Genomic DNA, 14,069 nt, shown 5'->3' with positions numbered 1-14,069 from the left:
TATTCCATTCAAACTTTACCACACACACACACACACACACACACACACACACACACACACACACACACACACACACACACACACACACCCAAGCAGGGGCTGTGCTGTCTGTTATCAGAGCTGCCTCAGGCCTGTGAATCTCTGTGTGTCCTCACAGACTTGGCAGAGCAGCCCACAGTCTCTAGCTCTCTGAGATTCTGTGTTCTTGCCAAGCTGGAAATTGGCATGAACCTCACCTAAAATGGATTCTAATGTCACACTTTGTGATAACAGTTTCACTTCCAAGTACTTCAACTGGTACTCCGTTATCCCCAACACGGGCTCACACATTATCAGCTGCTAATGTATCCCACATAGATCGCACTCATATTGCTCACAGAGGTATTAAGAAGACCTTGAAAGAAAGCACACATGATGAGACCTTGTGAATCCTGATGCAGTCATTCCTCATGTGTCGGTTTGGGTGTTAACAATTTATCCATATGGCATTATGTTATTTGAGGCTGAGTAAGCATCTCTTCGTGGTTCTTGTACCAGTTTATCACTTTCTCACACAGACAACACAAACACTTTCTTCCTGAAATTCTCTTCTCCATTCTGTGACTTTCAAAAACACCAACCCAGAAAACACACCAGTCACTTACCCACCACACTGCTGCTACAACATATTGTCATACAGTCTGTGACCTATGAATGACACAACTATGCTAACAATGTTAGCCATGCTAAGGAGCTGCTGGAAGCCATACAGGCCTGCTGATGCAATGCTGCACTCAGCGCTGTGAGAGCGGAAACAACAACCTGCTCATTAGACCAGTCTGCACCGCAGCTACCTGGATGGTTGTTTGGTAGACTCTACTGTACACATAGTAACATTATTCAGTAGTGATTGTGTGTTTAGCTGCCACTTTCACTGGGCTTCGAAACACCCCGAGACTGCAGGCAACACTTTGCTAAAAACACAAAGGGAGAAGGAAGTGTGGCAAAGCAGTGATTTAGGTCTGAGATGCTGGTGATTGTGTGACATTTAGTGGTAGTGGATATCGTATATATAAGTTTACCAAGTGCACTGTTTTACGGTGGCCGAGAGAGCTCACGCACTGCAAATTAAGAAACGCTGTGCAAAAAGTTACAGCAGAAGCAAACTCCGAAAACATCTAGATCAATTTGACGACATATGTCCTGCAAGAAGTCACAACACATGCAAATACAGAAGGGCACTGCAAATTGTGTAAACGACAATAGAATTCTTTCCAGGGGACCCAAAAAGCTGATTTCCGTTGTCGTTTTCGCTATGGGCAGCAGGTTTTTTGTATTTGCATGTGTTGTGACTTTTTGCAGCGCATGTGTCGTCAATTTGATGAAGTTGTTTTCTTAATTTCTATGTTTTTTTCTATTTGCATGTGTTTTACTAATTTGCACTTTGCACATATCCACTTACTACAGTATACAGTTTGCCCTTTCTACCTCAAGTCAGCATCACTGCAAGATAACAGTGTCCCTGAGCAGCAGCCAAAATTGTTTCATCCATTCTTTTGGTTTTATTCTGGCAGAACTCTTTAAGTAGGCAAATAGATGCATTCCATTGGTAGCTCAAGTCAAACAGCGCTGCTACTCATAAGCATTGAATACACCTGAACTGCTCAGTTACCAACCAGCCATAAGAAATAGCAAAGTGATATGAAGATAAAATGAGTCTAGTTCTACAACCTAATTAAGAATCAGAAATAAGTGTATCTTTATTTGGACTTTAAGAGCTGCCTCCTTGTCTTCCACAAAGTAGGACTTTGTCTCTTTTCTGCATGCACCTGACAACACTTACTGGTAAACCTGGAGCAGCGAGCACAAACCTTTCCACACTGTAGACTAAAGCTGCTGTGTAAACACATTGTTAGGTGCAGTAAATCTGGGCATATGGCTTCAGAGAAGTGCTGCATGTCAGCTCATGAGAGAAAAAGTGATACATAGTACTTTTATTTTAACATTCCACGCACATCCCCACACATACAGTTCCCTAAAAGGAGTGAAAGGAAAGTATCGATATACTATAGTGAGTACACTGTTTTCAATGCTATGATTTCAGAAAATTAGACACATGGACCTAGAGGGACTGGCGTGTGCCAGTTGAGCAGTTCTTATGAGCCACTAACATATTTAACAGCACGGTCTTGTTTTGTGTTCAGCAGTAAAATTAATGCATTATCTTTGCTCCACGGACACATGACAAACTCTCTAAATAACTGGGGGGGGTGTTATAAAATAATCGTTCATTACCTGTAATCGAGGTTGAAGTTTGAAATAATTGTGATATTGATTTGAAGTCATATTGCCCAGCCCTAGTACAGCTAGTTATCTGGATGAGAGGTTGAAGGTGTGCAGCCTGTCACCTGCAGGCCTTTATCTAACAGCTCACTGCTGCTGCCCCTGGACTGTTCCACTTCTCCCTGATCCACTGAGAGCCGTGACAAAAAGAGAGGGAGATGCTGGTTGAAAACCAAACGATGAGTAATGTTTTTAAATAAAATTGTCTGACAACAAGTAATGGTGTCGAGCTCTGTACATGCATCTGCACCAAACTCTGCAAAAACATGTTGCATTTCCTGTGGCTGTAATACATGAGCACCTATATGCACAGATTGATGTTTATCCTTGACTTCCAAAATATTGCCAACTGGAGCTCAGTTAATTGTGGCAATGAGTGTTAAAAAGCCAAAAATGCAAACAATGTTTTGCATGTGAATCCATGCTGCACAGACTCCTGTAAACCCCTCATGCTTGAAGGCCACTTTGTACTCTGCACAGTTACAGAGTCCAAATCACTGTAGCCACTCAGCAGCAGGCATAGAACACATGTTGCAACAACCCAATTTCATTTTGGATATTTGTACTATTTACAGATGAAGCAGCTCCACAGTATGTATGTTACCCTCATTGTTCCACAGTATAGTGACTAAAGATTCGATGCCTGGTTGATTTCTTTTTTGAGTGATTATGCAATACATTGTTCACCCAGAACTATGCGTCCACACTCATTTATCAGACACAACCGACAGTAACATTGTGACCTAGTTTACCTTAGATAGTTTGTATTTACAGTATATAGCGCTTTTCTTGATGACCACTCAAAGCACTTTACAGTACAGGACTTTACAGTTTTGCCATTCACACACACATATTCATACAGTGCATCTATTAGCAGCAATATTTGTTTTGTTCTATGAGTGGCAATTCTGGGGTTCAGCATCTTGCTGGCCAACCACAGTTTTCTTTGGCTTATTTTACATATTACTATACTGTTGGTTTGTGTACCTTTTTCACATGAGCATGTTTTGATGTTTAGAGAGGAAAATAAAGGGTCATTCATAAAACATTATCATTATTATTAACAACATTAATTTGTGTGGAAATAATACAGCACAGTGACTACGCAGAGAGTAACACCGGGCTTTGTGTGTGGGTGTGTGGAATCATTTCCTCTCTCTCTCTCTCTTTCTTGCTCTCTTTCCTACAACAGTGTCGTTAAGACCTCACCATATGCCACCTCCGGTCGTTTACATTGAACTAATTAATGCTGTGTGATTAAAGATACCATGCTGGTGTTAAGGAATCACATGCATGACATGTAACACAACAGAATTGGCATCCTGTCCTCTCTCTTCACTATAGATTTTGGCTCTATAACTGCTTTTTGCCTCAAAAACACGTTCTGTGTTTATACTTTTTTTTTATACAACGGCAAACCATAATAAAGGCACAACATCCCTGCCTTGAATAGGCTTTGTGAAAAGGGTCTCTACCCCTTACTCATACACACACATATATACACACACAAACCCCCACACACACGTACATATACTGATACATAATAATCACATCCAGAGTCTTGGAGATGAGATAGAGAAGACAAATGAATAGAAGATAAAAAAGATATACAGACCCAAAGCAAGGTCAGTGAGAGGAATAGAAAAATGATTAGTGTAAGACAAACAGGCAGAAAGTCACTACCACTCACACACACTCACACACAAACACACCAGGGTAAATGAGAGCGTAGACTTAGGAGTGGCATCTCTACATCCTCTGCATTGATTTTCATGTCAGCCAGTTAAATATGCTGCAGCTGTACGCTCATTCAACCTGTCCTCTTTGAGAAACACACCGCTCCGTCACAGAGTCTGGAGCCATGCCCAGTTTACACATGTGATGTTGAACACCTTTCAGATGGAGAATGAAAATGATTGTTTTGATTTGGAGACATTTAAGACGTCTAAGACTTATACTCTGCTTTCCTCCACAGAGCTGTTTTCAAATTTCTGAGGCCCTGAAGCGCAATCTGAGCTAAAAATTAAGCAAAAGCTTCCGCTGCGGGCGAGACTGTGAACAAATATTTACATTCATATTTCTCACTAACCTGCTGAGGGGCTTAAACACATGTTGAAGGCATTAGTAGCCTGCCTATAAGTGTTAGTAGGATGGACTGCAGGATTGACTCAATGGGGCATCAAAAGTAGTTGTGATCAAACGTTACGGCTGATGGTTAATATTTCAAGAGCAGGGTAGCTAGTGGTTGATATATAATGCAGATATATTGTTGTTTGTAACCTATGAATTTCAACATAACAGAACATATGATATAATTAATGCTAGCCAGTAACAGGTCAGTAGAAACGTGGTAAAATAGGTGTTTGAAGCAGGGTGCATGAGAGTTACAGTACAAGGCTCTAAACATAAACGTCCCCCCAACTTCACAAAATTGTCCTGAAGTCATTTTGTTTGTTTATGTGTGTAGATAAATGCAGTTATAAGTAAAAGAGCCAATCTAATTTTGTCAACTTGCATTACACAGCCTGCCTATTTACCAAGTCACTAGAGGAGACAACAATATGAGGAGAGATGCTGTCTAAGGAATACACTACTCGCCTCATCAACTACTGTGCAACGTCGGTTTGGTGTTTTGTGCACTGACACACACACACACACACACACACTGATGGAGCGAGACATGCACACAAAAACGGAAATGTAAATGGTAAATGGTCTGTATTTATACAGCGCTTTTCTAGTCTTGATGATCACTCAAAGTGCTCTACAGTACAGTTTTTTGCCATTCACACACATTCATACAGTGCATCTATGGGCAGTACTTTTTTTTCTATGAGGGGCAATTGGGGGTTCAGTATCTTGCCCAAGGACACTTTGGCATGCAGATGGGGAAGATTTGGATCAAGCTGCCGACCTTCTGACGACCACTCTACCACCTCAGCCACAGCCGCAAATGTTGGACACTCATAATTTGTCCGAGTGACAACTTTAAGAAATTCCCTAAATGACATATCCTCTTCAAGAGGCCCAAAACATGTTTTGTGAGGCCACCATGACCCTGACCTTTGACCACCCAAATCCAATCAGTTAATCTGTGAGTCTAAAGCTGCTTTCAGACATACACTGAACAACACAGTTTCTCCGTGATTTTTTTCGGGGGAGGCGCATGTTTGAATGCAAATGTCAGAGTGAGATGCCCCACACTTTCTGCAGACTTATTCGGCGCGGTTGTGCATGTGTGAAAGACAAACTCTGGCTAAACTCCGTAGCCAACTCTCGATTTTACGCACAGGTCACGTCTGAAAACGGGTATAGTGAACAACTATAAAGAACAACACATTTGAAATGATTCTCTCGAGGTTTTCTTAAGAAAAATGCAGTCACAAGGCAGAGAAGGGTTTTGTGAGGTCAGAGTGACTTTGACATATGACCACAATCAGGTCTAATCAGGTCATCCTTGAGTAAGTGAATGTCTGTGCTTGCTGAAATGAAATTCCCTACGGGTGTTCATCTGTCAGTCCAAGTAAACATTTGTACCAAATCTGAAGAACTTCCCTTGAGACGTGCTTGAGATATATTGTGAATGGGATGGACGGATGGACATACCAACGTATGTTTTCCTGAATATTCCAAAAGGTGTAAATTAATAATTATCATACCACAACCTCCAAATACACAAGCATGGACCCAGAATTAGGCCACTCAAAAAAAAATCCAAAGAACTAAACAGCAAAAGCTACATCTATAGTGTCAACCCTCAAATGTGGACAGTGCCTATACTAGTGCTCACTACAAACCTAATTAGCTTTAGCTAAAAACTATATAACCTACATTAATTATCAAGACTCAACAATATACCTATTTCAGTCATATGAATATGTTAGAAATAAAGTTGGCCATCAATCACTTTCATACAGACGCACACCAGTCATCACGAAAGGATAGAGAACATCAACAAGCAGCCGTGAGCACCTTCAGACATCTGGCTGCTTTAGAGGAAGGGTTGGCCCATCCTTACAGAGCTTGGATTAGTGTCACATGATTAACGTAGGGCTACTGATAAATTTAGCACGAGAATGAAAACAGGGAGTTTTCCACAGATCATCTAGCTTTTAAATTACTTTACAGTGGTCAAGGCAGGACACGTCATTTGACCATTTCTTTGGTAACTTTGTAGAATTGTAAAATCCTACATCTTGTAATTATAAACTATAGCACACTGTTTTGGCAGGTGATCAACTTTAGGTAGGGCTCCAAAGTGCACATGCGGCTAAAATATGTGAAGTGCGACAACAATGTAGCTGGTATTATAGTTTAGTTCTATTATAGTTGAGTCATGTTGCTGCCTCATCTCATTTTTACACTCTCACACACACAGGGCTGGCCCCGCCCCCCACTAGCTCAGACACTGACACACGGACAGTGAAGCAGAGATGAGAGGCGGTCAAGGAGCTGGTAAATGTCGAACAGTGGCGACAAAAAGTGTGAATACAGGGTTTTCATGACGGACCGCTAATGATTAACGATTAGCCCCACTGATTCAGGATAAGAGCAGAAGCAGCGGTTGGTTTGTACCATGTCAGAGTCTCCTGTCGAGGTGTCCTCCCTCCACACTCTGCTGATCTGCGCTCACTTAGGGTCAATAACTAATCACAAGTTATTAGGACCTGAACAATACTGAAGTTTACTTTGTACTTTGCTTTTCTTCTTCTTCTTCTTCTTCTTCTTCTTCTTCTTCTTCTTCTTCTTCTTCTTCTTCTCTGCCTAATTCCAGTGCAACACCTTTCATTTAAGAGAAGAAACCATCGTGCCACAAGTTTAAAGGGGAAAGGAGTCGTTGACATCACAGTTGGTGGGCGCAAAGACTAATCCGTCAAGCAGAAACTCAGCTTAATACCTACAGTTTACATATTCTGAGTCAGACTAGCTGACAGTTAACTGAAAGTTCACATTTAAGGGCCATTAAGCTAAAGAAGGCATGAATAACTCGTGGAGGAATGACTGACTGAATCACACCCTGTGTTTACCTGATATACAGATGTATGGCTATACACTGAAAATACTTTCAGATCCACAAACTTTCATGAAAATCGTTTGAGTAGGTTTCGAGTAACCCTGCTCACTAACAAACACATAACCTCCTCGGTGGAGGTAATAATGGCAGTAACTACTGCATTGATAATAGTAGCTGTTGCAATATTAGCAGTTCTTGTATTAATGATAGCACAGCATGTCCAACAGCCCTGATCAAATAGTTGAGCTGTTTCCACAACACAATGCAACATCATCTGACAGCACACTTCATTGGCAAGTTAAATACATGCAAATTCACATTTCTCTGCTTTGCGACGTTCATTATAAACAGTGGCAGTGAAACCGAATATATTTATATCATAATTCACCTTACAGAGAATATTGTCAGAGTAATGACTTTCCAACTTTTTACTATTATAAACTGGTCTTTTTTTAAACACACTTTAAACTCATAGATCTACAAATGAAAACTTCTATTTAATTTTTTTCTTCTGACCAGTAAGAGTCATAACACAATATGAACTGTTGTTATAAGTCTGAGCGTCTGCCAAACCAGCTTTAGTTCATCACATAAAATCAATCCAACAGTCCTTTTCATTGTCTATATTTGTATATGTTTTTCATTGTAAGTTTGGCAAAACATTACTTTAATGCAATATATATGTGGTACGCACGTATGTACTGCAGATATATATGACAGATTGTATCAAAGTATATTCCTGAAGTAAGCTTAACTCAGTTAATAATCAGCATCTTCTAAGTTAACCATGTTGGTAAATAGGCCAAACTATAATAGCTAGAGATGTTCCCACACAGATAACAGAATCAGGAAAGACTCTTACTGGTAAATATACACTGGGTTGGGCTTCGGCGAACATGCATATGTACTGCCACTAGCAAGAACTATATTTATTTAGAGTGGTAAAGAAGTCACTTTTCGTAGTGTGGCGTAAGCAAGAGCAAGTTCAGATAGTTTAGCTAGCTCTAGGTAACGCTATTTCTTTACGTTCTTTTTCAGTTATGAAAGTCAAACTAAATAATATAAAAAGTTCTATGTTATTCATTCTCTGTAGGGCTTGGCAATAAAATGATAAAGATAATTATTACAATATAGCTTTTCCTCGATAGAAATATAAGACATGGTCGATATAACGTCGATAGAACTCATCCCATCCATGTTTTGACAGACAACAGGAACAGCCAATGATAATGAGAATAGCGCTGCGTCATGTGGCTGGAATAGAGTTACAGCCACATCGTTAGGTTGACGCCAGGGCTGGGGCGTTGTATGGAAGGTGGCTGCACCTAATCAAAGCATGGATCCACCCGAAAGCTGAAGTGGAAAAAAATCGCCCATGATCATCTAAAGCAAAGTTTTATTACATTTTGACGGAGCATTTCTATTTTAACCTGCGCAGCTTTTCCGTCTTTGCGGTAGTAAATCCTGGCAGCACACAGTAGAGATTTTTTATATGTGAAATGTAGTTAAGAAAAACGAAGAAAAGGGGAAAGTCAAACTACATACATTTTTTACAAAAATTAAGCACTTTATTTTAAGATGCCTTTTTCATAAAAAAAACTTGTTTTACTTGAAACGAGAACAGAAAATTATTTTTTTTATTATTTTATTATTAGAGTACCCTCCAGTTCAATGTGAAAATGAATAATAAACATTGTTGAAATACTGTTGAGTCAGTTTTTACTCAAGACATTGATACAACTACCAAATTATATGGCACTGAATCATAACGCATGTTAGACATTATGATGTTTCGGACCTTTGCTTGAGGAAATTCTCTCTAACTGGACCTCTTTGAATTTTAATTGAGTACCCCTGATCTAAAGTGTTGGAGTGTTTAGTCAGAGACCGGACAACAATATGCACAAGCAAGTATGAGGGAAGAAAAGTCTTGCACTAATTGTATTTTGAAGAGATTTTGTTAGGGACTGTAAAAGGCTGATTAGCATTTCAGACTGGGCTAGTTTTTGTAATATTTGTTTACTTAAGAGAAGATTATTAAAGATATATATATCACAGGAGTTTAAGTTTAATTCAATTTTTGCAAAATGTATTATTATATTAATCGAGTAAAAAAAATAATCGATACGTGCAGCCCTAGTTGACGCACACTGCACAGAGTGCAGGAGCAGCAGCACACGTGCTAATGTATGGGCTGCTGCAGAGAGGTGGATGACTCTGCATCGATGCAGTGACTGAACATAATCGATTCATGTTTTACGCTACATTCATTGTTTTAGTGGTTTCCCAAAACTGAATAATTATAACCAGTGCTGCTTCAGGACAGACGCACATTAAAGGTCCGGTTGTTCTGTGTCGGAGTCTCTGTCGGAGTCTGCTTTCTCCTCACTCCCCCTCTGACCTGCGCTCACTTTACACTTTAACAATAAACACCAGCACTGATCACAAGTTATTAGGACACAAACAGTATTGATGTTTACTTTGTGTTTGTTTGATTCTCTAGAGGTTATGAGACACATGTTTAAACCTGCTACACAACACGAGACATAACGTGACTCGTACAGTCAGGACATCAGGGTTAAAGTGAGCGAAACGATCCGGAGTCATGATTCGACATCATCAATTAATGACTAAATACATGTGATTATCAGTTTTTGGGTGAAGAGACTCTGTATATACAGTGTATGGGCAGAGACGAGCAGACACACACACACACACACTCCTGCAGACAGAAGTTCTTCCTGCAGATCACGACGTAGAGCAATGTTTTAACTTCATTGTTGCAGAAGAAGCGACGCCCCGTTTATCCAGGAACATAAATATGAATTCAGCAGGTTTTTATAAAGATCACTTTTACATGTGAGTGATTAGAAAACATCAGAGGAGCAGAGTCCCTGGTTGACCTGCTGAGTAATGCGCCTCAGTGCAGTGGCGCTGATTTGATTTATATCACGAGATATATTGATATGACTGATATGAAAAAAAATGTTTTTTTCCTTATTGCCCAGCCCTAATTCTCTGTGTGTACTTGTTTTGCAAATGGTTTAAGCTGAGCCTGGCCATACGACAATGATAGGAACCATCTCTTCCATTCAGGGTTAGTATTTAGTATTAGGGCTGCAGGATATATCGAAAATCTATTGTCATCGCGATATCAACCTTGCGCGATAGACGTATCGCAAAAGACGGCAAAAACTGCGATAAATGATGATCCATGCGGCATGCACTCACACTCTGCAAGTCAATATATTTGGCCGATCAGATGGAGCCCTGCTGCCCTAGATGACAAATGAAAGACATTCAGATAGTCAATCATGGTCGGAAGAAGAGAAAACGAGAGAGATTTAACAGAGCAACTTGGCTCAGTCAAATCTTGCTCCGCCTCCTCCTCCTAAATTCTACTGTGGAAACTTGTAGTGATCACATTTGTCCCAGGTCAGATTCATCAATATGAGCTGTTGATTATGAAGCTTATTTGATCCCAGAACCTGAGGGAAGTATCTCTCTCTCTCTCTCTCTCTCTCTCTCTCTCTCTCTCTCTCTCACCCACACACAGTGCCATCGGACACGTGTGTAAACTCAGTCTGGGTAAAAACAACACACTTTATGAACTTAGTAAATTTATGGAGCTGGAGGAGGTGGCGGGGAGCGCTCCGTTTGGTTTGACGCAGTACACGCAGCGCACAGCGCGAATGACAGAGACACAGAGGATCAGTACATTGCAGACTGAGCCAAAAAAACTGTACAAATTTACTTTTCACCGTCCAAACATGTATGAAAAGGCCCAAATTAACAGTGTAAGTGGACTTAGTGGAGCTGTGCATGGCTCCCTCTGTCTGCACCCGACTTGGCGTTGTGACCCGGCTGTGCGCCTTCTCCCGGCCGTGGAGCTGTCCATGGTCTCTACGTCAGTAGCCAGGGACTGTTTATGTTTATTTATCGCAAATCATATCTTCATTGCGATATTAAACAACGTTAGCGCGCATCGCATGTTTTCCTTATATCATGCAGCCCTAGTATGTACAAGGCTTTGGGCCGATATGTAAAGTCCAGGTATCATAATCAGTATTAGGAAGAGAAAAATGGTGTCAGAACATCTCAACCAACTTCTGTGTCTTTGCAGAAATGTCCCTTTCAAATCTTTTGTCAAGTTTCTTTGTGATGTGGTCTAATAAAATCATAAACACCTTGCCAAGCATAACTTTGCTATTCATGTCTTACAATTTGAGTCAGAAAAAAAGCTGGTAAAATACATTTAAAATACATGTGGTCGATTAAATCAGCAATTATTCATTAGAAAAAATATTAGCCCCTTATGTTATAGGTCGAGTATGTTTGGGTCAGCTTTCTAGAACATATTGCGGGTTACAGACTGGGCAGGTTAAAAAGTGAAAAAGCAGCACTCAGATAATATTTTGAATAACTTGTAGAAACATTAAATGCAAAACTAGAGATTATTGGTCCACTCTCTCTCTATCGCTTTCGTTATCGCATACACACAAATACGCACATTCAGTAAAGTGGTCATGTCCTCTAAAGTTCTGATCTGTATTACTGAAAAAGAAATGAACATGCACGTGTCAACACTCAAAAGGAGGAGCAACAGCATCAGCAGTGTCAGTCCATGTCAGTTCAGTAATGGTAGTATATTAGTCTATGTTCCCATGGAACTGCTCAGGATCCAGCAGTAGCACAGTGTGCATGTACAGTTATTTCCAACTGTGATTATATAAAATTCTGACAATATGAAGTGAGATTTGAATATATCATAATGGTCACCAAGCCAATCCCTGATAATTATGGATGAGAATACACCTGGACATTTTCCTTTACACCTTGTCACAAAAGCACAATCTATAATTTATGCTATTACAGCCCCGTAGCTGCAGCATCACCGGTGCAGAAAATGTTCTGTTCTCCACCTGTCAAATGGCCTGTGTGTGTGTGTGTGTGTGTGTGTGTGTGTGTGTGTGTGTGTGTGTGTGTGTGTGTGTGTGTGTGTGTGTGTGTGTGTGTGTGTGTGTGTGTGTGTGTGTGTGTGTGTGTGTGTGTGTTCTTAGACAGCTTGTCTGGATGAATAATACTTTTGTTAGACAGCATTATAGGAATACTCTTGAACTAGAGCCCCCCTTGTTGCTACAAACAGACCTGGAGTGTGCTACTGTCATGAAAGAGGAAGTACATCTAATGACCTCAAGGAACCCTATGTGAAAACCTATGAGACACATTATTATACACTATGTGTATGCCAAGATCAACCAGTCTCCAGAGGACTATTCATTCTGAATAGAACTAGAATAGAACAGACCCAAACTGGGAGGTTTAAAACCTGCTTCGACAATGTTTCCATTTTAATAGAGGGTATTAAACTTCAATGCAAAATACTTTATGGCAAATGACCTCTAAACTTGGACAGCGGTTCAGCTAGCTGGCAAGCAACTGTCCAGGGATGTGATTTTTGCCGATTAATGTCGAAAGAAAAGAAGAAAAGGAAGTTTCCCAACAGTCTTCAATGCACTTGACATGACTTTATTCAAAACTTGGAATCCCAGTTATCAGACAGACACGACCTGACATCACCACATCCACCCATTAAAAGACAATTTGGGACAAAATAACATTCTAACTAGCTACAACGATGCAGGGAAACTGATCGAATCCAAGTGATTGTTCCTATAAAACTAACCTGCAACAATAGATACATTTCATAGGAAAAGTAATTGCAGGCTGGATTATGTTTAGAAGTAATGCATTTTATGAAATATAGCCACATCCACTTCAAATTCCAGCCTAAGGTATCCATCTATCTCAAATGAAATGAAAGAATATAGAGTTGCATTATCATATGAACTCAGTGTCCTCAAAATAGAGAATACATTACAATATTTTCAGTGTTATGGTGTCATTTGTCCATGAGATGAATTGTTGTACCATCTTAACTTCACATTCTAACGGAGCCTGAAGGCCGGAGTTCCCTTGGAGGGAAACCGGGCTTCACCTGATGAAATGGTGATAAATCTACTCTCACTCACAAGCACACACGCTGACAGAGCACGACTGGAACCTGCGGGAGGACTGGTGCGAGCCGAGGCTATCAGAAGAACAGGGGACGACTGCTGAGACTGTGTCTGAATTATATAACAGCAATGAAAATAGATTGCAAAGCTTTTACATATTAATGGGCTCTTTAACAGGTGAGGGGCGGTAAAGCTCCGCATTGGTCCTACACAGACAGGTACACAGTGAGCCAGGAGTCACACACACACACACACACACACACACACACACACACACACACACACACACACACAGCTACTGCAGTTTTAGTGTCAGATGTTAGGGTGCAACCACCCAACCACATGCACTCTGATGCTGACAAACACAATTGGCTGCTATGCACAGCCGCCAAAGAATGTGAAGTCAACACCACAGACAAGGAGCCAATGTGTGTGTGTGTGCGTGTGTGTCTGTGTGTGTGTGTGTGTGTTGGGGGGAGATAATAAATAATAATAATAATAATAATAAATACCACTGGAGGTAATTACTCTGTCACAGGCTCTTCTCTCTCAACAGACAGATGCATTTTACAATAATCTGCTGGGAATAAGACACATGCTCCAGCTGCTGGTCACGGAAACAAGTGTACGGGGTGATAGCCAAATATTGATATTTTACCAGTGGATTTGTTTTGTAAGAAATGCAGGTAGAGAGAGAGAGAGAGAGAGAGAGAGAG

At 40.5% G+C, this 14,069-nt stretch overlaps 1 protein-coding gene across 2 annotated transcripts in view; it reads right to left on the bottom strand.

The window, feature by feature from the left end:
- Positions 1-14,069, bottom strand: part of LOC118124080 (junction plakoglobin) — a 107,153-nt gene that overhangs the window by 92,213 nt on the left and 871 nt on the right. The window lies entirely within an intron of this gene.

The sequence above is a fragment of the Hippoglossus stenolepis genome, chromosome 16 (assembly GCF_022539355.2).
Source record: "Hippoglossus stenolepis isolate QCI-W04-F060 chromosome 16, HSTE1.2, whole genome shotgun sequence".
Taxonomy (NCBI): domain Eukaryota; kingdom Metazoa; phylum Chordata; class Actinopteri; order Pleuronectiformes; family Pleuronectidae; genus Hippoglossus; species Hippoglossus stenolepis.
This window is presented reverse-complemented; position numbering and strand designations above follow the sequence as displayed.